Source organism: Cervus elaphus, chromosome 14 (assembly GCF_910594005.1).
Source record: "Cervus elaphus chromosome 14, mCerEla1.1, whole genome shotgun sequence".
In the NCBI taxonomy this organism is placed as follows: Eukaryota; Metazoa; Chordata; class Mammalia; order Artiodactyla; family Cervidae; genus Cervus; species Cervus elaphus.
This window is the reverse complement of record NC_057828.1, coordinates 78255340-78279948: the sequence shown is the minus strand read 5'-3', so window position 1 is coordinate 78279948 and position 24609 is coordinate 78255340. Positions and strand designations below refer to the sequence as shown.

Genomic DNA, 24609 nt, shown 5'->3' with positions numbered 1-24609 from the left:
TCAACAGTAGAAGATTACACAAATTTTTCAAGTGTGCATTGGACACATCAAAATAAACCACATTCCCAGTAATGAAACAATTGTTTACAAATTCAAAACAGTTAATACATATGTGTTTTTTGATAAGAGTAAGATTGAGTTAGAATCAATAAGAGAAATATTTTTGAAAAATTCCCATATATTGGGAACTAGATAATATACTTATGAATAATTTATAGTTCAAAAAAGAATGAAAAGGAAATTAGAAAATATTTTGAAATGAAAATGGATTATGATGCATTTGAGTAAAAATTAAAAATTTGGGGATTCTTCAAAAGCTATGTTTGGGGGGTTCATAACACTAAACAGTTTTATATGTATATATATATATATATATATATATATATTTAAATCTTAATACCCAAAGATTTAAAAAAAAAAAAAATACCCAAAGATTAAGAAAATTGAAAAAAAACTCAGCAGTGGCCACAAGACTGGAAAAGGTCCGTTTTCATTCCAATCTCAAACAAAGGCAATGCCAAAGAATGCTCAAACTACGGCACAATTGCACTCATCTCAAAGCTAGTAAAGTGATGCTCAAAATTCTCCAAGCCAGGCTTCAACAGTATGTGAACCGTGAACTCCCAGATATTCGAACTGGATTTAGAAAAGACAAAGGAACCAGAGATCAAATTGCCAACATTCATTGGATCATCGAAAAGCAAGAGAGTTCCAGAAAACCATCTATTTCTGCTTTATTGACTATGCCAAAGCCTTTGACTGTGTGGATCACAACAAACTGTAGAAAATTCTGAAAGAGATGGGAATACCAGACCACCTGACCTGCCTCTTGAGAAATCTGTATGCAGGTCAAGAAGCAACAGTTAGAACTGGACATGGAACAACAGACTGGTTCCAAATAGGAAAAGGAGTACGTCAAGGCTGTATATTGTCACCCTGCTTATTTAACCTATATGCGGAGTACATCATGAGAAACGCTGGGCTGGATGAATCACAAGGTGGGATCGAGACTGCCGGGAGAAATATCAACAGCCTCAGATATGCAGATGACACCACCCTTATGGCAGAAAGTGAAGAAGAACTAAAGAGCCTCTTGATGAAAGTGGAAGAGAAGAGTGAAAAAGGTGGCTTAAAACTCAGCATTCAAAAAAAAAAACAAAAAAACTCAGCATTCAGAAAACTAAGATCATGGCATCTGGTCCCATCACTTCATGGCAAATAGATAGGGAAACAATGGAAAGTGACAGAACTTGATTTTTTTTGGGCTCCAAAAGCACTGCAAATGGTGACTGCAGCCATGAAATTAAAAGATGCTTGCTCCTTGGAAGAAACGTTATGACCAACCTAGACAGCATATTAAAAAGCAAAGATATTACTTTGCCAACAGAGGCCCGTCTAGTCAAAGCTATGGTTTTTCCAGTGGTCATGTATAGATATGAGAGTTGGACTGTACAGAAAGCTAAGTGCCAAAGAATTGATGCTTTTGAGTTGTGGTGTTGGAGAAGACTCTTGAGAGTCCCTTGGACTTCAAGGAGATCCAATCAGTAGTGAAAGGAAATCAGTCCTGAATATTCATTGGAAGGATTGATGCTGAAGCTGAAACTCCAATCCTCAGGCCACCTGATGTGAAGAACTGACTCATTTAAAAAGACCTTGACGCTGGGAGAGATTGAAGGCAGGAGGAGAAGGGGATGACAGAGAATGAGGTGGTTGGATGGCATCACTGACTCAGTGGACATGAGTTTGAGCAAGCTCCAGGAGTTAGTGATGGAAGGGAAGCCTGGCGTGCTGCAATCCATGGGGTCGCAAAGAGTTGGACATGAGGGAGTGACTGAACTGAACTGAACTGATTTAAGAAAATTGAAAACAAAGAACAGCAACTTAAACACAAAGGCAGAAGAAATTAATGAAGGTCAGAATATAAATTACTGAGATAGAAAAACAACAAAATAAGAGTAAAACAATGAAACCAAGGAGCCCATTCTTTAAGAAGATCAATAAAATTAATAAAGCACAAAATTTCAACATCAGAAATGAAAGAGTTGACATTACTACAGAATTTGTAGATATTTTGGATATTAAGAGTGTAGTGGTAAAGAATCCACCAGCCAATGCAGGAGATGCAAGAGATTCCAGTTTGATCCCTGGGCCAGGAAGATCCCCTGGAGTAGGAAATGACAACCCACTCCAGGATTCTTACCTGGGAAATCTATGGACAAGAGAAGCCTGGTGGGCGACAGTCCATGGGGTCACAAAATAGTCAGATAGGACTTAGCAACTAAACATAAGCAAACTCTTCTTCTCTCATGGACACCCCAAAATTACAACCACTTATAGAGCACTTGGGCCTTCCCTGTGGCTCAGATGGTAAAGAATCTCCGTGCAATTCAGGAGACCCTGTTCAATTCCTGAGTTGGGAAGATTCCCTGGAGAAGGGACAGGCTACCCACTCCAGTATTCTTGGGCTTCCTTGGTGGCTCAGATGGTAAAGAATCCGCCTACAGTGGGGGGGATCTGGGTTGGATCCCCAGGTTGGGAAGATTCCCCCAGAGCAACCCACTCCAGTATTCTTGCCTGAAGAATCCCCATGGACAGAGAAGCCTGGCAGGCTATAGTCCATGGAGCTGCAAAGAGTCAGACCTGACTGATCAACAAAACACAGCACAGAGAATTTGTGCTTCCCAGGTGGTGCTCGTGGTGAAGAACCCGCCTGCCAATGCAGGAGATGCAAGAGATTCAGTTCAATCCCGGGTGTCAGGAAGATCTCCTGGAGGAGGGCATGGCAACCCACTCCAGTATTCTTGCCTGGAGAGTCCCATGGACAGAGAAGCCTGGAGGGCTACAGTCCTTGGGTTGCAAAGAGTAAGACTCGACTGAAGCGACTTAGCATGGTAGAGCAGTTACATACGAGAACAACCTGAGGATGAGCTGAGAAGATTTTCCACGATTAAAGACACAAAGAGGGGACCACAATGAGACGGGTAAGAGGAATGGAGATGTAGTGAAGTCAGAACCCGTATTCTCAGGTCAGCGACAAGCAAATGGGGGGTAATCACAATTGCAGAGGTCCTCCCCAAGGAGCAAGGGGTCCAAGCTCCAGCTTGGACTGCCCAGCCTGGGGGTCCTGCATGGGAAAGATGAGGCCCCAGAACACCTGGCTTTGAAAACCAGCAGGTTTCGCATTCGGACGATCCAGGTGATTGTAGGGAACACAGACTCCACTCTTGCAGGGCACACACAAAATCTCACGTGCTTCGGGTCCCAGGGAGCACTTGGAGAGGAGGCCAGTTCAGGCACACTTGCTGATCTTGGGGAGCCTCCTGGAGAGGCGGGTGGGACCTGAGACTCCTCCTGGGGAAGGAGGCAATGGTGGCAGGCATTCGGGGAGCTCATTCTACAGGGTAACATGAGTGCAGGCAGACATCACTTTGGCATCTTTCCTCTGGTCTGTTGATGCTGGGGGCCCAGCCCTGCCCCCAGCAGGCCGGGGGCCCCTATGCCCTCCTTGGCCTTGCAGCCAACTGCTTGGGAAGCTGACCCCACCTTCCATGTGCTCACAGTCATCCCCTGAGGGTTGGCTCACAGCCAGCTGGGCCAGGGCCGGGCACCACCTACCAGTGGACCCCCAGCATCGCAGAAGGGTGCAGGCAGCCCCCTAGGGAGCACCCCTGAAGCTACAGCTCTGGGACCAGACAGGAGCAGACCACCAGGCCCAGGAGGGTGCCTCTTGTGTACGTAGAAATCCAACAGCCAGCACATTCTTAAAGGTGAAGACTAAATGCTTTCCCCTCGAGATTAGAAACAAGATAGGATGTCCACCCTCCCCACTTTCGTTCATTGTGTGAAAGATTCTAACCATTAAGGCAAGAATAGCTAGACCAAAGCCACCCTGATTGCTAAGAAAGAAGTACCAGTGTCTCTGAAGACAACGTGATCGTCTTCATAAGAAATCTGGTGGACATCACCTACCACTGGGGAAAAGTTAATTTAGAGAGGTTGTAGAATAAAAGATCAACCTATAAAAATCAAAATTGTACTTCTGTGTATCAACAAAGAGTAATTTGATCTGAAATTTTTTAAAAAATACTATTTGTAGTAGCGTTTAAATAATCAACTACTTTGAGGTGAATCTGATAAAAGATGTGCATACTACATAGAACTGAAAATTATAGAACATAACTGAAAGAGAAATTTTTAAAAATTTAAATAGATTGTTCCCAGTTTATAGCTCAGAAAACAAGACATTTCGATATTGATTTTCCTCAAATTGATCTATAGATTCAGTGTAATCCCAATAAAAATCCTGTGTGCTTTTCTATACAAATTAATGGTCTGATTTGAAAATCTGCATAGAAATTCAAGGAACCTAGAAAAGTCAAAACAATTTTGAAAGAGAAGAACCAAGGAGGATTAACTTTAACTGATTTCAAGACTAGTTGTAAAGGTTAAAGTAACAAAGTGTAGTGTTGGTATAAAGATAGAAAATAGATCAGTGAAACAGAATTGCAGGCCCATACATAGATGGACAACTTTTTGGCAAAATAAAAAATTAAATCTGTGGAGAAAAGAGTCTTTTATGCAAATGGTGTTCAAACACAGTCTTTAGTTGATTTTTTAATATAGTGATCAAACAATTGGATAAGCATATTCAAAATATAGACGTTGAGTCACACCTCACACCATATACAAAAGTTAAGTAAAAAATTATTCTAGATGTAAATACTAAACCAAAAACTCTAACATTTCTGGAAAAAAAGAACAGGAGAATATCTTTGTTATCTTGTGTGTTAGGCAAAAATTTCTTTGCTACAACACCAAAAACATATACATTAAAAAAAGAAGATTAATTGGATTTCATCAAAGGTTAAAACTTGTGATCTTCAAAAGACTGTTGAGATCATGAAAAGTCAGCCTGGAAGAAAATATTTGCAAATGATAAATATAACAAGAAATTTGTATTCTAAATACATAAAGAATTCTCAAATGTCAATAATAAGGGGAGAAAGTCCATTTTTTAAAACGGAAAAAAAATTTCAAGGAGCCTTTTCAACAAAAAGTATATGTGGATAAAAAGGAAGTACACATGAAGAGATGCTCAGTTCTATTAGTCATTAAAAAATATTCAAATTAAAACTGCAAGCTAGGAAATCCCCTGGTGGTCTAGTGGTTAAGACTCTGGACTTTCAATGCAGGGGCTTGAGTTCAATCCCTGGTTGGGGAACTAAGATCTCACATGCTGTGCAGAGCAGCCAAAACATAAAGTAACAAAATTTTTAAAAATAAAATAAACTTCACGTTTTAAAAAATCCTTAAAGCCTCATATTTATTTAAAAAAAAAAAAAAACTGGCAAGAGCCTGTATATCCCTCTTAGAGAGGCAAAAATTAAAAATACTGACCATACTGACTATTGGCAACAGTGTGGAGAAGCTCTACTTCTTTTTTTTTAATACTTATTTATTTGTTTCTTTGGCTGTTACCGGTCTTAGTTGTGGCACATGGGATGTAGCTTCCTGACCAGGGATGGAACCCAAGCCCCCTTCTTTGGGAGCTCGGAGTCTTAGCCGCTGGACCACCAGGGAAGTCTTAGCAGCTCTAATTCTCATACATCAAGAATGGAAACACAAAATGGTACAGCCACTTTGCAAACTCTTCGACATCATTTTAAAAATTATATATGTATTTTGTGTTCTAACCAATCTGCTTCATACTGACTCATACAAAAGTGTTTTCACAGCTTTATAAAACCTGTTTGTGATGGAAAAGTGGGAATTCAGGTTGTACCTAGAGAGAGGTGTTGTGGCCATCATCTTGATGGTGATCATTCAGGACGCTCTCAAAAGGAATTCAATGATTCTGCTAGCGATGTGTGCAAAACCTGCGTGCTCCTGTGTATCTCTATAGTCACACTGCTGAGGTTTGACTCCCAGCCGGGTTAATTTGGTACGGGTGGTTCTTTGGCAAGTTTCCTTCTCCACTGCATGAAATTGTTGAGAAGATTTAATAGACTGAGTAGTAAGTGCTCAATAAATGATAGCTGTTCTATTATTATGTTAAAATGGGGTTGGTGGTGATGCAGGGGGCGGGGGTGGGGGTTCATATCTCTGGTCGGATGCTAAAAGAGTCCTGTGACTCAGAAAGGCAACAAGTCCTCTGATCACTGAAGCTGTGGAAACAGGTGAAAAGGCTCAAAGACAGTACGGAGCCCTGGGGGAACATCTGAGCTTAACAGACAAGACGATTGAGATGTAATACAGAGGGGAGGTGAAAGCAGGAAAAGACAGGGTCACAGAAGCTAAGAGAGAAAATATATTTTTAAAATATATATTATCAAATACTGCAGCCCTGTGAAAGCAGCTCAACTGTAAGACAGATCCACTGGACCAAATAAGCTTGTGTTGCATTTTTCTTGAATATAATTGACACAGAACATCATATTTGTTTCAGGTGTCCAGTGTAATAATTTGGTATTTGCCCGTACTATGAAATGATTATCACAGTAAGTCTAGGTAACGTTGACTTTTTTATTGTTTTGTTGCTTTAGAGTGTTGTGTTAGTTTCTGCTGTATTGCAGAGTCAGCTCCTTGAACACACGGAGCCCCTCTTTGTCACCACCACAGAGCACAGTGTATATCTGTCGACCCCAGTCTCCCAATTCATCTCACCCCCTCCTCCCTCTCGGGGTCCATCCATTTGTTCTCTGCCTCTGGTCTCTATTTCTGCTTTGCAAGTATGTTCACCTGTACCATTTTTCTAGATTCTGCATATATGCGCTGATGTACGATGCTTGTTATCCTCGTTCTAACTTACCAACATTGACCTGTGAGAGACCTATTCCACCAGAGAGGCGGGGAAACAGGCAGGTGGTAAAGCAGTTGTGAATGAATGCTTTGGAATTGTTGGCAATTCATTCGGACAACTTTTTCAAGAACTTTAGAAATGAATTTAAACCAAAAAAAAAAAAAAAAAAGAAGAAGAAGAAGAAGGCTCTCACTGTAGGCGTTATTAGGTCAAAGAGAGTTTTCCCCACACTGCTGCTCTAGGGCAAAAGTTGCTTTAAAGGGTGGGTTGATGGACGTGGCTATATTCTATTAAAGTTTATTCACAGAGACAGGCAATGGTAGCAGGCAGTATCTGATCCTGCCAGAGAGGATGAATTGGAGATAATAAGACAGAAACTGGGGTCTGATGTTTCAGGGAGATGGTTAGAAGAACTGAGCAGGCAAGGAATGCAGAGACTTGAAGGAAGCCCTTAGCACGGGCAACAGAGAGGGAATCGAGTCTAAATAGACGCAGGAGATGACAACCATGGGTCTTAGCAGCCGATTGGATGGAGGAAGAGACGAGGATGAAGGTCTGAAGCCTGGGTCTGCCTCGGGGGCCAGTTGCTCCCGCTGACTAGTGGGAAGCCTTGCAGACACAGTCACAGCTGCAGAGAATATAATACTTAGGAAACTCTGTGCTCCGGCCACAAACCACAGCCCTGACCAGAGTTCTCACCTCCATCCAGGACTAGCTACATAATTTCCGGGACTCACTGCCAAGTAAGTGAGCATGTGGGACTTCTTGTTTTAAATTGTTAAACATCTCAAACAATACCCCAGAGCATTCAACCAAGGAGCCATTCTAAGTACCGGACGAGGTGTGACCACACAGGTCAGAAGACCGTAAATCTGACTGTACCTTCTCCTCCAGCCTGGCAGCTGGCAGGGGGAGGTTAGCTACTGGACTTCCGGAAGCAGGCTACATTTACACAAAATGGAACCTCTTTTGCTGCTGCTTCTTTTTTTTTTTTTTTTTTGACTAATGGTTTTCAACAGTGCTCTACCATATCAATAACTTAAGGAACTTCTTTTTACTGGGGTCCTAACTTTTTAACCGGAGAAGGCAATGGCACCCCACTCCAGTACTCTTGCCGGGAAATTCCCATGGACGGAGGAGCCTGGTGGGCTGCAGTCCATGGGGTCGCACAGAGTCAGATACAGCTGAGTGACTTCACTTTCACTTTTCACTTTCATGCATTGGAGAAGGAAATGGCAACCCACTCCAGTGTTCTTGCCTGGAGAATCCCAGGGATGGGGGAGCCTGGTGGGCTGCTGTCTATGGGGTCGCACAGAGTTGGACACGACTGAAGCGACTTAGCAGCACCAGCAACTATTTAACATGCCTCAACAGCCCATTTTCCTTAGTCTCCCAATCTGTGACATAGAATAAATAGCTGTACTTCGAAGATGATTTCACTTTAACAGAGCTTTTTTTCCTTCTTTCCTCCAACTCACAGCTAAGACGACTGCAGCGTGTCAGGGTGCATTCTCCAGAACGATTGAAAAAGCTCTTGGAAGGTGAGTTTCTTCAATGCATCAAGTTGACAAGTGCATTTGGGGAGCTGGTTTGAAAGTGAACACAAGTTCCAAAGCCTCAGGCAGCAAGCTGTGCTCCAAGGCTGCTCTTCTACCGGGGGCCGGTGGATGCCTGAGCTGGCTAACCTGCTAAGAGGATTCCGTGTGGTCAGTGGAGGATGTTTTCTCTGACCAAGAGTCCAGAGCCACACCCTGTCTGTCCAGCTCACCACTGTTGTTTTTGAGCTTAGTCGACTCAACGTCACTTGGTACCTCTGCCTCTGGTGACACAGGACGTCTGGATTTTCAAGATCCAAAATTCACTTTTCTATTAACTTTGCTGTCATTCCGCAAAGCTCCCTAGGCCCTGGCATGTCAGGATATTCAATAATGAACATTTCATAATGAAGAACAAATTAAAATTTCATCTTCATCAATTGCAGTGATTACATACACATATTTTTTGGATTTAGATTTTCATATATTTTTTAGTCATGACAACTATTAAAACCAAATATCAGAATCACTTTATCATAAAGGTTTTTGACAATTGTGAAGCATTTCCATATTTTTCATGTATGAAAATGTTCTTATACATCTTCTTTGTGAAACCAAAACAGTTTTGATATTTAACTTTACATATTAATAAGATTTCAAAGAAATTAAAATATTTTGGCTCATTCACAAAATGTTTTATAAATTGTTATTCACTTGCTCTTTACCTCAACTTCTTATTTTTTAATTTTTATTTGATTACATTTGAAATTATATGTAATTTATAAATAAATAACATTTAGAAATCAGAGGTAAATGCTGAAAAATTTCTATTGATTGTTGTGTACTAAAATATATATGTATTCAGTGGTCTGCATAACTACATATCATTGATATTTAGGAGACTTTCCAAAACTGGGTTGGGACTTTATTCTAAATGAGCTCTAAGTTGTTCTTTTTTTTTTTTTGTCTCTGAGTTTATTATTTTTTAGCAATTCATTGTTATCCCAGGTTAGGGATAGAAAGAAAGGAAAGAAAGTTACTCTTTCTTTTAAAGAGGTAGGTGGTCTTCTGGTTTTGCAAAAAAGAATTTAATTTAGAGACCCAGGCCAGAACTAGTCTTAAACTGCTTTGTGCTTCAAAATTTAGTGAAATGTGGGTAATTCTTTATCTTTTCTCATAAAACATAGTTTAGCAGAGCTATTTAATATCTAATTTAATCACTTGTAAGGCATTTCCCAGGTGGCTCAGTGGGTAAAGAATGAGCCTGCAATGAGGGAGACCCAGGTTCGATCCTTGGGTTGGGAAGATGCCCTGGAGAAGGGCACGGCAACCCACTCTGGTATTCTTGCCTGGAGAATCCCATGGACAGAGGAGCCTGGTGGGCTACAGTCCATGGGGCCATAAGGAGTCGGACACAACTTAGCAACTAAACACTGTCTACACTCCATCTGACAAGCTTATCTTTGAAGGTTCAGCTGACTTACAGGCTCTTTAGTGAAAACACTCATGATTAATCTGGAATATTTATGCACAACTATGTCACAGACTGTTATCCACAGGCTTAAACTCATACCTTCTCAGCTGGAATATGAGTTCTACACACTTTTGTTTTGTTCTGTTTTTTAATTCATCTCCATATGCCCAGTGCTTAGAACAGATCAGCTCGTTGTTGATAAATGTCTGAAAAATTCCAGAATGAATGAAAGAAAGAAAGGAAGAAAGAAGGAAGGGAAGAAAGAAAGAAAGAGAAAGGAAGGGAGCAAGGGAAAGCTTGATTAAATGAATGGATAAATAAGTGAACAAATAGTATTTAAAGGAGAAGTTGCTATTAGAGCTATTGGAAGACAGCAACACATTTCTCATTTAATATTCTCTATTAGGCAATCAGTAGATGCAGCCGTGAGCACTGGATGGAGAGAAAACTCAAAGGTTTGTAGCTGGAGCCAAATATAGCAGGTAGCAAAAAAAAAGTTAGCACTAAACCAGAGCTGGGCAGATCATTGAAATAAGGTTCCAATTCAAAGAGCCTAAATCCAGAAGTCTAAATCCAAGTGAAAATCAAAGGAATGAAGGAAGGAATGCTGGAGGGAAGAAAAGAGGTGGAACCAAGAGAAATGCCAAAGGAGAGGGAGCGATGACTAGCGTCCGTTACGTGCTAGTGATGCCGGACATGACTGAAGAGACTTAGGTCACAGCACCGTGCCCTCGGCGTTCCGCAGGGACTCAGAGTCAGACCCTCGGAGAGGCCGCCCGAGCTCCCATGTTCCTTCTGCTGCCCACCAGATGCCTTTCTCTGATGCTGACACTTCTCTCATTTGCAAACCGGGGATGACTGTCTAGTTCCCTCCCAGGGCCGATGTGAGAAATTAACTAAAACGTGTCTGTAAAGCATTTAGCATCATTTCAGCATCAGTTCAGTTCAGTTCAGTCGCTCAGTCATGTCCGACTCTTTGCGACCCCATGAATCGCAGCACGCCAGGCCTCCCTGTCCATCACCAACTCCCAGAGTTTACTCAAACCCATGTCCATCGAGTCGGTGATGCCATCCAACCATCTCATCCTCTGTCGTCCCCTTCTCCTCCTGCCCCCAATCCCTCCCAGCAGCAGGGTCTTTTCCAATGAGTCAGCTCTTCGCATGAGGTGGCCAAAGTATTGGAGTTTCAGCTTCAGCACCAGTCCTTCCAATGAACACCCAGGACTGATCTCCTTTAGGGTTGACTGGTTGGATCTCCTTGCAGTCCAAGGGACTCTCAAGAGTCTTCTCCAACACCACAGTTCAAAAGCATCAGTTCTTCGGTGCTCAGCTTTCTTCACAGTCCAACTCTCACATGCATACATGACCACTGGAAAAACCATAACCTTGACTAGACGGACCTTTGTTGGAAAAGTAATGTCTCTGCTTTTTAATATGCTATCTAGGTTAGGCGTAACTTTCCTTCCAAGGAGTAAGCGTCTTTTAATTTCATGGCTGCAGTCACCAACTGCAGTGATTTTGGAGCCCAAAAAATAAAGTCTGACACTGTTTCCACTGTTTCCCCATCTATTTGCCATGAAGTGACGGGATCAGATCCCATGATCTTAGTTTTCTGTATGTTGAGCTTTAAGCCAACATTTTCACTCTTCTTTTTCGCTTTCATCAAGAGGTTTTTTAGTTCCTCTTCACTTTCTGCCATAAGGGTGGTGTCATCTGCATGTCTGAGGTTATTGATATTCCTCCTGGCAATCCTGATTCTAGCTTGTGTTTCTTCCAGCCCAGCGTTTCTCATGATGAACTCTGCATATAAGTTAAATAAGCAGGGTGACAATATACAGCCTTGACGTACTCCTTTTCCTATTTGGAACCAGTCTGTTGTTCCATGTCCATTTCTAACTGTTGCTTCCTGGCCTGCATATAGGTTTCTCAAGAGGCAGGTCAGGTGGTCTGGTACTCCCATCTCCTTCAGAATTTTCAAAAGTTTATTGTGATCCACACTGTCAAAGGCTTTGGCACAGTCAGTAAAGCAGAAATAGATGTTTTTCTGGAACTCTCTTGCTTTTTCAATGATCCAGCAGATGTTGGCAATTTGATCTCTTATTCCTCTGCCTTTTCTAAAACCACCTTGAACATCTGGAATTTCACAGTTCATGTATTGCTGAAGCCTGGGTTGGATAATTTTGAGCATTACTTTACAAGTGTGTGAGATGAGTGCAATTGTGTGGTAGTTTGAGCATTCTTTTGGCATTGCCTTTCTTTGGGATTGGAATGAAAACTGACCTTTTCCAGTCCTGGAGCCACTGCTGAGTTTTCCAAATTTGCTGGCATATTGAGTGCAGCACTTTCACAGCATCATCTTTCAGGATTTGAAATAGCTCAACTGGAATTCCATCACCTCCACTAGCTTTATTCATAGTGATGCTTTCTAAGGCCCACTTGCCTTCACATTCCACATTCACATTCATCTGGCTCTAGGTGAGTGATCACACCATCGTGATTATCTGGGTCATGAAGGTCTTTTTTGTACAGTTCTTCTGTGTATTCTTGCCACCTCTTCTTAATATCTTCTGCTTCTGTTAGGTCCATGCCATTTCTGTCCTTTATCGAGCCCATCTTTGCATGAAATGTTCCCTTGGTATCTCTAATTTTCTTGAAGAGATCTCTAGTCTTTCCCATTCTGTCGTTTTCCTCTATTTCTTTGCATTGATTGCTGAGGAAGGCTTCCTTTTGCATTCCTTCACTGAGGAATGCAAAAGTAGGAAGTCAAGAAACACCTGGAGCAACAGGCAAATTTGGCCTTGGAGTACGGAATGAAGCAGGGTAAAGGCTAATAGAGTTTTGCCAAGAAAACACACTGGTCATAGCAAACACCGTCTTCCAACAACACAAGAGAAGACTCTACACATGGACATCACCAGATGGTCAACACCGAAATCAGACTGATTATATTCTTTGCAGCCAAAGATGGAGAAGCTCTATACAGTCAGCAAAAAGAAGACCAGGAGCTGACTGTGGCTCAGATCATGAACTCCTTATTGCCAAATTCAGACTCAAATTGAAGAAAATAGGGAAAATCACTAGACCATTCAGGTATGACCTAAATCAAATCCGTTATGACTATGAGTGAAAGTGAGAAATAGATTTAAGAGACTAGATCTGATAGACAGAGTGCCTGATGAACTATGGACTAAGGTTTGTGACCTTGTACAGGAGACAGGGATCAAGACCATCCCCATGGAAAACAAATGCAAAAAGGCAAAATGGTTGTCCGAGGAGGCCTTACAAATAGCTGTGAAAAGAAGAGAAGTGAAAAGCAAAGGAGAAAAGGAAAGATATTCCCATTTGAATGCATTCCAACATAATTAGTGATAAATGTTAGCTACTGTTAGTAGGAAACCCTGATTCATTTGGACAGATAAGGTAAAGTAAGAGAATAAAACATCTGTATGGGTCTTGGTGGCTCAGATGGTAAAGAATCTGCCTGCAATGTAGGAAACCCAAGTTTGATCCCTGGGTCGGGAAGATGCCCTGGAGAAGGGAATGGCAACCCACTCCAGGGATTCTTGCCTGGAGACTTCCATGGACAAAGGCTACAGCTGATGGGGTCTCAAAGAGTCGGACATGACTGAGCAAATAACACTTTCCTGAGTCTTGGATGGGGTGACAGTACTTTGTTAAGCTTCTTATTTTATGTTGGAAAATAGCTGATTAACGATGTTGTGACAGTTTCAGGCACACAGCAGAGAGACTCAGCCACACACACACACGTGTGTCCATTCTCCCCCAACTCCCCTCCCGCCCAGGCTGCCAGGTAACAGCGGGCAGGGTTCCCTGTGCCATTCAGTCGGCCCGTGAAGGGTGACAGTGTTCACTTGTTGCTTAGACCAGACCTTGTTGACGTATGTTGTCATGGTAACTTACATGGTTGGTGTGTCCTTTCATAGCATAGATTGTCTTAGAACATATGTAGCACATCCAAATCGGAAATAATTTTTTGAAACATGAAATAAAAGATGCAAATTATAAAGAAAAGTATGTTAAATCACACTGAGGTAACATTTTAAATTTCTGAACAGAAGACAAAAAATGAAAAATTGCACGAGTAATCAAGAAAATGCAGATAAAATACAAGGGTGATTTTGCATCTGTAATAAGATAGAGGGGGTTATAGTGAAAATCTCCCGCAGGGACCAAGTAGAAAAGTTGGACACATTGTAAAGGGTTTAAATTAGACATGGGGCGGGGGGGGGGGGGGGGGGGGCGACAAATTAGGAGGTTGGGATTAACATATAAGCACTACCATATATAAAATAGATAATCAACAAGGATCTACTATATAGCACAGGAAACTATACTCATTATTTAGTAATAATCTATAAGGGAAAATAATCTGAAAAATATATATATATAACTGAATCACTTTGTTGTACACTGGAAACTAATATGACATTGTAAATCAACTATACTTCAACTAAAAAAATTGAAAAATCAGACAGGAACTTCCCTGATGGTCTAGTGGTTAAAACTCTGCACTTTTACCACAGGGAGAACAGGTTCAATCCCTGGCTGGGGAACTAAGATCTCAATGCTGCCTGGTGCAGCCAAGAACTTTTTAAAAAATTAGACAGAGTATGTTCTATTACAATGACAAGCTAGAAATTAGTAGCAGAGAGATAACTAGAGAATACCTAGATGTTGAGAAATTAGACAATATTTGTCTAAATAACCCATGACTCAAATAATTAAATAAAATGCAGATGGTATCAATGAGAATTAAAATATGGCCTATCAAAGCACTGAGAAGTATATAGCATTGATGAATATATTAGTAAAGGAAAAAGTACATCTAATGAATGATTTTTATTGATCTAAGTGTCCGTTTTTTAGACACTTGAAAAAGAGCGAATTAAATCCAAAGAAAGTGAAAGAAAAGAAATACATATAAAAGCAAAAAGAAATGTAAGACAAAACTGTAGAACAAATTAACAAGACCAAATGCTGTGGTCTTTAAAAAGACTTATAAAAGTCATAAATCCATGTTGACTGGCATTTTTTTAAGAAAGGTAAAAAATAACTAATACCAGGAATAAAAACGAAGTCATCACTACAGATATTTATTCCAGGTAGGCGTTTACCCTTCAAGAGCAAAGGAATTCACTTTAATGGAATAAAGGAAAAACAATTATGTGATTGTTTCAATAAAAACAGAAAAGGTATTTGATAGAGTTCAACATCTATTCAAAACTACTTTTCTAAATTAGGAATAAAAGGAAATTTCATTAAACCTATTTAAAAAAAAAAAAACAGTCAGCTTTATTTTCATGGAGAAATATTAAAAGCTTTCCTCCTTGGATCCTGAATGAGGCAATGATGTTAAATCATTTTCTTAAATCAGAGTAGAAAAATCAGAATCACATTTAGGTTAAAATGCAACATGGATGGACCTAGTGATTGTCATACTGAGTGAAGTAAATCAGCAAAGACAAATACCAAATGATATTGCTTATATGTGGAATCTTTAAAAATGGTACAAATGAACCTATTTACAAGACAGAAATAGAGCCACAGGCATAGAAAACAAACCTTCAACCGGGGGAAAGGAGGTGGAAGGTAAATTGGGAGATTGGGATACACATTACTGTATACAAAATAGGTTAATAAGGACCTACTATAGCACAAGGAACTCCACCCAGTACTCTGTAATGGTCTGTATGGGAAATGAATCTAAAAAAGAGTGGGTGTACATGTATGTATAACTGATTCACTTTGCTGTCCACCTGAAACACAGCATTGTAAATCAACTACACCCCAATAAAAATTAATTCTAAAAATGGAAGTTAAAAATAACCCATCTTAAATCCAACTTATTCATGAAAAAATGTAGTCATTTTTAAAAATGCATGTTGATCCCTAGCGTCTGAAGTTGCCTTTTTCTGGGAGGAGGAGAAGGAAGGAGAAAGGGAGAAAAAGAGAAGATAATTGGATCTCTCTCAACCATTTTTCTTTTTTTCCATTTTTTTAATATTAAAAGGCATTTAAAAGACAGAAAATTGTAAGCAGTTCCAGAGTGTCATGTTAACACGTAGGTGCTACTAGTGTGAAAGAAAGGAGAACGTGGCAGAAAGCCAGACACGCCAGGTGATTTATGGAGGTGCAGAGGAGAGGCGGGCAGGGCTGGGAAATGAAACACTTGGAGACTGAGGAGTCAGTTTCTGAAAGTCCCTGTATTTTACGTTTTGCTTCTATTTTATTTTCTACTATGGTGTCATAAATGCTCCTAAATCCTGCTACAAATTAGATCATTTGCTTTTCACTGAGTCAGAAACAGCTGTTATCTCTTTTGACTAGGATGAGAAAGTATCAAACTGCAGAAATAAAAGATTGAAATAAGTTGATGGGGACTTCCCTGGCAGTCCAGTGGTTAGGACTTTGCCCTCCAACGAGGGCTTGTGAGGTGGTAGTGGTCGTGGGGTGTTAGAGGTGTGTGTGCAGGTTCAATCCTTGGTCAGGGAACTAAGATCCCACATGCATCATGGCCAAAAAACTAGAACATAAACAATGGAAGCAATATTGTAACAAATTCAATAAAGCCTTTTTAAAAAATGGTCCACATCAAAAAAATTCTTTAAAAAGAATAAAATAAAATAATGGATGGTTCTGATTTCTTACAAAATCCTCCCAAAATTAAAGCCAACATTTCTCCCTATTACCATTGTTGCAAAAGGTCAGCTGCAGCCTGAATTTAATAGAAATATATGAGCGTAAATAAAAATAACCCAAGGCAGTAGGAAAAGCCCAACACTCAATGCCAAATTTAAATTGCTATTTTCAGTTATCATGACCTGTCTTACAATGATCATTCATAAACTTTCTTATTCCAACTAAATTTAATTTTTGGGTTTCAAGTAAGTGAGAAGAATCCTACTCTACTGTGCAGGTTACAAGTTAACTGATTTTTCCCAGTAGAATCTGTATAAAAATCCTCATTTACCAGGGCATACACCTCAAAGCAAAATTCCACTCAGACGTAAAGTCTATGCTCCCTCCTCCCTCAGCGTGTTACATTGGTTGAAAATCAGAATTGTCATTGGGACAAAATACCTAGGATGTTGCCCTTTCCCTGTGATCTTGGTGGTATCTTATAGGCACAGCCAGAGATTCTTGGCTAAAGCGAGGGCTCCCGGCTTTAACAAGGTCAACAGTATAGACTATGCCATTCTGGATTCAATCACCCATGGGCCATTAAAAGCTGACTTTATAAAATATAAATAAATAAAACCACGAATCTGTTGGCTGAGTTTTGCCAGCACTTCTGGTACTGAACCGCCCCAGCCCACTCGAATCAAGGCTGTAAACCGCCTGTGATTAAACTGTTTTTCCTGTGGGAAGCAAACAAAGATACATTGAAGCCAGGCAGGTAACAGCATCATTCTCCAGACTTCGTGGAGCCAAATTTCACGTCGCCAATCAATATGGAGTCACAAGGCTGCTTTAAATGCCTTGCCACGGGAATTGGCCCGCAGCCACCGGAGCAGAGTGAGGGAGACGGAGCAGATATTGGACAGAGGACGGGAGTGAATGCCGTTTGCTCCCCTGGAGTCTGTGTATTTGTATACCTTGCTAACAATCAGCATTTTAAGAGAAAGCTATAAATTTAGATTCCCCCAAGACAGAACTCTTAGAATGTGGCTTGAATCTAGACAGGAAAATTCTGATATGAAGCTCTTCCTTGCAGTCTTGAATCACCCCATGTGTACATCCTAAGCGTAAAGGGTTGAGACCCAAAGAATGATTTATTAAATTTCATTCTTTTTAATTTATTTTTTGGACACACCACACAGCATGTGGGATGTCAATTCCCCAACCAGGGACCGAACCCATGTCTGCTGTATCCTTGCAAGGCAAGCATGGAGTCTCAACCATTGGACCGCCAGGGAAGTCCTGATTTACTAAATTTGGAGTATTTGGCTTACTGATTTTAAATTTTTTTGTATTATACACTTTTGGAGTTCTGTACATTCTTATAACTTGGAGGGATGTATGATGCTTCCTCCAGAGAGAAAGGCTTTCAGATATAAAAATCCAAGGAAACAAAAGACGATTAAAACTAAGGCAAATATCAAAGGGAATTCAAGTATGTAGCTTCTGAGCTCTGCCTTGAGAGTTCACTTTCTTGCCACATATTTGTAATTTTTGTCCTCACAAGAATGCACAGTATTCTTGCTATTTTATAATGATTTTCCAGCTAATAAATTGAAACAGGTTATTTAGATTATTTTGGTGATAGAAGGAAATATTTCTCAAAAAGGCAATTATGAGTAACAATAGGAAGTAGAGAATTTATGTATGATTATTACATTTGCAGATAATTTTACAAAGCAGAAAGCTATAAATAATCTGTCATAAATAACAAAGTGTTTCCTTTTTCTGCTATATAAAATGCAAATCCATCAGTGATACAATCAAAATATGCATTGGTACTTCTCATATTGCCTTTTTTAGCCTTTTATTAAGACTCCAGCCTCTGAAAGGATGAGCAGGTGTATCTGGGGGTCAAGTAACATGACGCTTCATCTCCTCTGCTTACTTTTCCTCATTCCGGACATATAAGTGTTTACTAGTTTTTTTCTCTTGAGAGAACATCATGCCTTCCAAATACATGCAATAAATGTCCAAATCTTCCACGGGAAGTGCATTCATTGTTCAGATGAGGGGAGAGCAGAGTGTGGTTATATGTCAGGGGAGGTGGGAGGAGTTTCAGTGTCTTAAAAGCATGTCCGGATGTTATGAAGCTCTGGGTGAAGCTGGTGCTCAGAAAGCATGCATTGGAATGTGTGCGGCTTAACCGAGTTGGCGCTTCTCACTGATGCTTCTCTTCTTCACTCCCTGATGTACAAACAGCAACATGACCAAGGCCTGCCTTCAACCCACAAGCAGGAAAGGCTGTGAGGTCCAGCCCCTGCTTCTCAGATCAGGTCTGCACATCCCTCTGCAGACAGCAAGGGGATACAGACAGGAGCGTCTGGGAAGAGGATGAATCTGAAGCCTTTTCTGGAGTGGCAGCTTTACTTGAGGGAGGGAGAGAGGGAGAGTCAATGACATTAAAGTAAAAATTCCCACTCCTGGGTGTATATCTGGAGAAAATTTGTAAAGATACACACACTGCAGTGTTCACTGCATCACCACTTACAATAACCAAGACACAGAAGCAACCTGAGTGTCCAATAGATGAATGGACAAAGATGCGGTAAATATGCACAACGGAATATTACTCAGCCAGAACAAAGAGTGAAATAGGGCCATTTGCAGCAACATGGATGGTCCTGGAGATTATCATACTAAATGAAATAAGTCAGGAAGAGAAAGACAAATACCATATGATATCACTATGTGGAATCTTAAAAAATGATAAAAAATAAACTTATTTACAAAATAGAAACAGACACACAGACATAGAAAACAAACATGGCTATCAAAGAAGAAACTTGGGGGGAGGATTAAATTAGGCATTTGGGATTAACAGATACACATCACTATGTATAAAATAGATAACCCAAAAAAGACTTACTGTACAGCCCAGAAAACCCTACTCAACAGTCCGTAATAACTTATATAGGAAGAGAATCTGAAAAAGAATAGGTACATGTATATGGATAACTGAATCATTTTGTACACCTGAAATTCACACAACATTATAAGTAAACTATATTCCAATGTAAGGTAAAAATTAAAAAATAAAAAAAGTGGTCAGTTATTCAAAGATAATATTGAAGTAATACACTAAATTCATGCAAGTTTTAGGGTAATTTTAAGACAAACAAGTTTTAGAGACTTCATAGACATGACAGGCTTTAGCAGGATGTGTCCAGGTACATTCCGCTCCCATAGTGTCCAGGGCTGACAGCTTCTTCTGCTGTTAGGACTACTTGGTGGGAACGTGTGAGAAGTAAGTCAGAGCAAGAGTCACACCAAGCTTCTGCTTTTCCCGCTGTGAGAGGTATGAACTGGCCAAGTCCCACTCAAAATAGACATAAAATGACCAAAATGCTGTTACCAACAAATATCGCAGAGATTTGTAAAAAGAATCAAATAAGATCATGTAGGTAGAAGCCCTTTGTAACTGGAAAGAAAGGCAGATTTTTTTTCATGTATTTATTCTTACAGTTAGCAGACATTTATTGAGCATTTACTATGCGACAAAACTCCACTGGGAATGGTTCTTTTGAGGGCTGCACCACGGGGCCTGTGGGATCTTAGCACCCCAACCAGGGAGCAAGCCCACACCTCCTGCAGTGGAAACGTGGCACCCTGACCACTGGGCCACCGGAGAAGTCCCTAGATACGTTTCTCATCTTCAGGGAGCCTCCAAGCTAATAAAGACAAACAAATGATTCAGTCACTTCAATTCAGTGCAAGGCGGCTGGTGATAGTTTTCTCTGAGTTTAGAGCTGACATTTAAGGGTAGGAATTTCTGACCATAAAGGCGTAAAGGAATAAACCACAGAAGACAACTCAGGAAAGTGATTTCTGAGCAAGGGGACACTCAGAGGCACAAAGAAAGAGCACGTTTTATTTATTAGAGGGATGCAATGTGTGAGGAATAGCAACTTCAGGAGTCAGCTCAGGTACGTATTTTTCTCCAGCAACGTTTCATGTGGAATAGAAGCAATATAATTGACTTTTTTTTTTTTTGCAGTCAAGGTTTTAGCAGGTGATTACAGAAAGAGATTTGAATGTATAAGCCAAGAAGTGATTTAATGGAAGGATCAGAGAGTCAAAACCAGATGTGAGGGAATCATTGGAAGAAAGCACATCCTAAAGTTGATGGATGGGTCTGCAGGAGGGTGGAGAATCCCCCGGGTGAGACGCTGAAGCGTCCAGAGCATATTAGGGTTTGCCCTCATAAAAACAGCACAGGGATTTCCCTGGTGGCCCAGTGGTTAAGAATCCACCTGCCAATGCAAGGGTCAGGGGTTTGGTCCCTGGTCCGGGAACTAAGATACTACACACCACGGAGTGTGGCAAATGAAAAAAATAAAGTGATAGGTAGGGTATCATCACATTTTTGTAAAACTAAATGCCTGGCAGGATACACGACCAAATGTGAATAGTTCCTGCAGGGTGACAGAGCCAGTGTGATTTTTCCTGTAATCTATATTTTCCAAGTTTTCTTCATTGAATATATATTGCTTATGTAATTGAGAGAAAATAAAAAGCAGATGTAGTGGCCCAGAAACATGAGAGTCAAACCAAAGAGGTAATTAAAAGGAATCATTCCCAGACCCAAGGAAATGGAGAGGGACCCTGGGCACCCGGCTGACTCCGGGGTGGACAGATTGCCACAGGGACTGCTGCAGCCAGCCTCACCCGGAAACACACGGGAAAACTCACACACCAATGAGAAACTCACACGCCGGCGCGCGCGCGCGCACACACACACACACACACACACACACACACTCCTGAACTTCCTTTTTCTTAAGATGACAGGAAGCCGGAAATACCATTAACACAGGCAACCACACCCAGAGCATCTCTGCATGTTTCTGGGGGGATTTGGCTTCTTCTTTTTTTTTTTTGGTTGTTTTAATTAATTTTCATTGGAGTATAGTTGCTTTACAATGCTGTGTTTCTAAAAGTGATTTAGCTATCTGTATGAGCAGACGGCCAGGCCCCTGGAAGGCAGGGAGGGAGGAAATGACGGCCGGGCTGCCGGTCTCTGCCGGGAGCTGTGTGGAGCCCCAACTCCTGGAAGCTTCACAGCAACTGGGTTAGGTGATGAGAACCCCATTTTTCGTTAAGGGAATTAGTGTTCAAATACTTAATTTTCTGAAGGTTGAGTAGTTAAAATGGCCCTAGGGGAATCTGGACACAGGCTACCTGAGTCAGTTGCTAAGTTGTGTCTGACTCTCTGCGACCCCATGGACTGCAGCCCGCCACGCTCCTCTGTCCATGGAGTTCTCCAGGCATGAACATTGGAGTGGTTGCCATTTCCTTCCCCAGGGGATCTTCCCAACCCAGGGATCAAACCCCAGTCTTCTGTAATGCAGGCAGTCTTTACCCACTGAGGCACCAGTGAAGCCCCAAGAATACTGGAGTGGGTAACCATTGACGGTTCAGATGGTAAAGAATCTGCCTGCAATGCAGGAGACCTGGGTACAACCCCTGGGTCGGGAAGATCACCTGGAGAAGGAAATGGCAACCCACTCCAGTGTTCATGCCTGAAGAACTCCACGGACAGAGGAGGTGGCGGGCTACAGTCCATGGGATCCCAGAGTCAGACACGACTTAGCAACTGACTCAGGTAGCCTGTGTCCAGATTCCCCTAGGGCCATTTTAACTACTCAACCTTTAGAAAATTAAGTATTTGAACACTAATTCCCTTAACGAAAAATGGGGTTCTCATCACCTAACCCAGTTGCTGTGAAGCTTCCAGGAGTTGGGGCTCCACACAGCTCCCGGCAGAGACCGGCAGCCCGGCCGTCATTTCCTCCCTCTGTGTCTTCCAGGGGCCTGACCGTCTGTTCCTCCATCAGGAACCAGCCATAATGGTAGCATGTCCGGAACCCAAGAAACACACCTTGGGGCTGCATGTTCTTGAGACAGAAATGCTGTCCTGCCTAAGAATTCAGATGAGAATTGTCAAGGGTAGGCCACTCTTCAGCAGAAGCAGAACTTCCTGGGAATGATTAAGGTCAACTCAGGGTGGAATCAGACACCCAACTGGTTCTAGAATCAACCTGACCTTCTTGGGTGACAAAGAACTGTCTCTGTTGTTGTTCACAAGCCAAGCCCAAGGGCACCCCCTGGGATCACTCCCAGCCTGGAACAGAACCCCCCAGAAAAGGAGGAGGAGGAAGACTGCAGGGAGCAAGACAGGGAGGGGGAAGAGGAGGGAGAGAGAGGGGAGGAGGGGAGGAGGAGAAATAAGAGACAGAAAATGGAACTGGTTGGGTCCTTAGAGAAGAGGCGGAAAAAAAAAAAATCACTCTGGGACTTCCCTGGTGATCCAGTGGTTAAGAATTCGCCTTCCAATGCAGGGGACACAGGTTTGATCCCTGGTCAGGGAGTTAAGATCCCACACGCCTTGGGGGAACTAGCCCACATGCTGCAACTAGAGAGCCTGGGCGCCCTAACACCTGTGCCCGGCAGCATGAGAAGGCCCGCGAGCCGCAACGAGAGACGTCCCCACGCGCAGCACCCCAGAGGAAGCCCACGAGCCACAACGAAGACCCTGAGAAGCCAAGATACTAAAAAGGCAAATTTAATTTAATTTAAAAATCACTATTACTGTTTGTCATCTGGATCCCTGGTAACCATCTCTCACACGTGCAATGAAATTAACCCATACAGACACAGATCTCTCTCACAAAGTAAAATCATTTCTACCACTTCGTGTAGACTTCAATAGGCTACCGAAGGGATCAACTGCTCTCATTGACCCAAAATATCAGCCTCTGCGTTTGATAATGTATATTTTTTAAAGCAAACCCTCTCTCTTTTCTCTAACAGTGATCATTTCTTTCTCCAACGTTTTCCCTAAATTAAGAATGGAGAGTCTCTGCCAGACAAGATACTCTCAGAAATATCCTTCCAGATGGACTAATCTGAATAAGAGATCACAGAGGGATATCCAAATTAACTAAGAGGATAATCACCTTGGCTTTGGATTTGCTACCTTTTCTGACTTGCTGGTTTAGGGCATGCTCCTATTTCTTTGGGGATTTGGCCTTTGAATTGGAGCTCACTGACTTTTCCAGATTGAGTGGTGAGAGGTATCAAGTGTTTCTGTGTTCTCCTCATCCTTACTGCAATCTCAGTGAACACAAAGAAGAGGAAAAAGAAATTGAGGTCCCTTCTGGCAACAGACTCAGCAAGCAGTTGCGAAGGAACTGGGGTTGTGAAAACGAAACCTTTAATGCACATGCCAGTACAGAAGTCTGCTTTCCTTTCAACAATATTTAACTTTCTTTGGTAAATCTGAATTCTCAGAAGTCATAATAGATGACAGGCAGGGCTAAGGGAAATTTTTCTGAGTGTTTCATTGCCAGATCTAATGCAAGTAATCTCAGGCAGAATAGTTGGAAGGTTTTTGGACTCAGGTGAGCTTTTCAACGCTGGAAGCTGAGGGTCAACAGGGAGAATTCTAAAGCACGGACCCAGATCTGCAAGTCAGTCTTGAGACCAAGCTGTTCTCATGAATCCTTCAACTGCACATCACAGGTGGATAGGGTCATCCACGTTACTAACATCTTGCATTAGGTGAGGTTTACTGTTCTTCACAGCAGCCCCAGTACCGGCCTCCTGGGGATGGAACCCATGCCTCCTTGCAGTGGAAGCTCAGAGTCTTAACAACTGGATCACCAGGGAAGTCCCCACCTATAATATTCTTAACATGTGGAACAGTGTCTATCATGTAGTAATAGATACTTGCTGAATGAATGAATGAAGTGCTTACATTATGAATGACACTTAACTCCTTTTTACACATCATTGCATTTCAATTATAAACTGACAATTACCTTACAGGGCGTTGGGTCATACTGTCCTCATTTCACAGATAAGAAGATGAGTCCCAGAAAAGTTAAACAACTTGCCCAACCTAGAAAAAAAGCTGTTTGATTCTAAAACTCCTGTAGCAACACACCATCAACTCATCTCACCCTTAGTCTTGAAATCAGTTATTAAGGAATTATTTATAATGGTCCAAATGGCAACAAACTAATTACCTCGAGTTATTCTAAATTAGCCTTTCAAGAAAATTAAGCATTCCTGTGTTTATTCATGCACTTAGGCAAGAG

General features: G+C 41.5%; 1 long non-coding RNA gene across 2 annotated transcripts in view; it reads left to right on the top strand.

The window, feature by feature from the left end:
- The window catches only part of LOC122707867, a 38201-nt gene extending 19282 nt beyond the window's left edge, over window positions 1-18919 (top strand). The window contains exons 4-6 of one of the 2 annotated variants that reach the window (XR_006344939.1): window positions 6446-6507; window positions 8280-8340; window positions 18710-18919. This is a non-coding gene — a long non-coding RNA (uncharacterized LOC122707867). The remainder of the gene's footprint in view (window positions 1-6445; window positions 6508-8279; window positions 8341-18709) is intronic. The other variant, XR_006344938.1, reaches the window with a different exon arrangement.
- The last annotated feature ends 5690 nt before the right edge of the window (window positions 18920-24609 follow it).